This window comes from Taeniopygia guttata, chromosome 17, assembly GCF_048771995.1.
Source record: "Taeniopygia guttata chromosome 17, bTaeGut7.mat, whole genome shotgun sequence".
Lineage (NCBI taxonomy): Eukaryota > Metazoa > Chordata > Aves > Passeriformes > Estrildidae > Taeniopygia > Taeniopygia guttata.
In genome coordinates this window covers 5,428,825-5,430,851 of record NC_133042.1, presented here as the reverse complement: position 1 = coordinate 5,430,851, position 2,027 = coordinate 5,428,825, and positions in this window count along the sequence as shown.

The following is a 2,027-nucleotide window of genomic DNA, read 5'->3' as shown; positions in this document are numbered from 1 at the left end:
TACCATGTCTCCATCTCTTTCTCTGTGGTTTATTGGTGCTCTTTGAGGCTAGACTCTTCCTGGGCTAATTCTCACCAAGGACACTGACACTGGGAAGGATTCTCACTGTGAGGACCTGGGAGAACAGAATTCTGAAAAACAAAGCCAGCAAGATCAAGGCTGATGATAGTGGTGATGAGTCAGGGATGTTCAGACTCTGTTTACCTGTCTCTGAGTATTGCTGGACTTTGCTCATCTCTGCAGTATCCATAACACTCTGTTCAGAGATGTGAACTTCCCAGAAAAACCCTGAAAGCTCTGCAGTCCAATTATCCCCTTGAAAGAACCTGCCTTATACCATTTTCAAAATAAAGGCTTTTTGTACAAGTTTTTTCATTAACAACATCCCAGCCTGGAGCTGCCCTTGAAGGTCATTTGGGAGCCATAGCTGGTAGTGCAAGTGGCCTCTGATTTGGTTAACAAAACTTGCTGTGGGGGCCTGGCTGGCTTTATTTGTTCCTTATGTCTCCTACTGTAATCCAAGGCTTTTATTCAGCTATAAATCTACTCATAAAGTCTGGGTTTTTGTAATCTGAGCCACAGCTCTCCAGTGGTGTCAGCTGAGCTGGATCCTTGACCCGCAGCACTGGAGGCTGCTGCCATCCCCTCAGCCCCCCTGCCCTCTGGAGAGGTTGGGGAGTTGTGTTTCACATCACAGGCTGGTAAAGAGGTGGGTGAGGCAAGAGCTGGCTGGGTACCTGTGCCTCGAGACCTGGAGGGAGCAGGCTGGATTTATTTTTTATCCTGCTGGAAAAAATAATCTCAGGGGAGACCTCACTCTGCAATTCCCTGGGACAGGAGGGTGCAGTCAGGTGGGGTCGGCTCTGCTCCCAGAACAAGGGACAGCAGGAGAGGGAATGGCCTCAAGCTGTGCCAGGGGAGGCTCAGGTTGGACATCAGGAGGAATTTCTTCACTGAAAGATTTGTCAGGCATTGGAAGGGGCTGCCCTGGGAGGTGATGGAGTCCCCATCCCTGAAAGTGTCCAAGGAATTGACTGGATTGGTGCTCAGTGCTCTGGTCTGGTTGACAAGGTGGGGATTGGTCACCCTGGAAGTCTTCTCCAACCTTAATGATTCTGTCATCTTGTAAAATTCATTTTTGCTAGAGCAGTCACTCCAAAGGCACTGAAATTTTGTCTGGGGCAGAACAGAAACAGCACCCTGGAGCTCCAGAGGGACTCACAGAGCTCGCTCTGCCTTCCCTCTGGCTGTTCTCATTTTCTTCCTTTTTAAGGAAGAGAGATATTTTCAGTGCTTAATTATGAAGTTAGAGCTGAGACTGAATTACTCTCCAGACAGGCAGCAGCAGCCTCTTGTCACACTTGCCCACTTTTACAATGGCAGGGGTGGTGCTGACCCCCTTTGGGGCTGGGGTAGGGGGTGTATGAGGTGCCTGGCAAGTGCAGGGGCATCCTGGAGGCATGGAGAGAAATGTCATCCTTGGCACTTCTTGTCTCCAGGGTGTTGAGCTTGCTGAGAAATGAGAAATGGTGACTTTCTCTGAAAACTAAAAACCCAGGCTGGGTTGGGTTAGCACCCCTTCCCTCTCTGGCAGGAGGATAATTTGTCAGTGTCAGACATGGTGTGCAGACCAAGCTGTGGATGGACATTATCAGGGAGCACTTGCCTGGCCCAGAGGCTTTGGGCAGGAACATCTGTCCCACCTGGGCTACCTGGCAGCCAAGCTGCTGCCAGGAGAACTGGGGTGGTCCCTTTTAGCTAAGCCCCCTTTTCCTCAGGCTGTACAGTTACAGCTAAGTTTCCAGCCTTCTCTATATTCCAGTTACTCCTCAAATGCTTGTTTTGCTTATTTAAAACAGTTTATGATTGCCCTCTCCTGGCTGCTCTCTCTTACTGCTGCATTGCAGCACTGCTTTTGGGCAGAGCCCTTTTCCAAGCTCAGTGCTCCAGGCTGACCCTCCCAACTCCTAGCTGGATGACACACAAGGTGAATTGGGCGTTTTTTCCCTTTTTGCAAACCCTTCAGA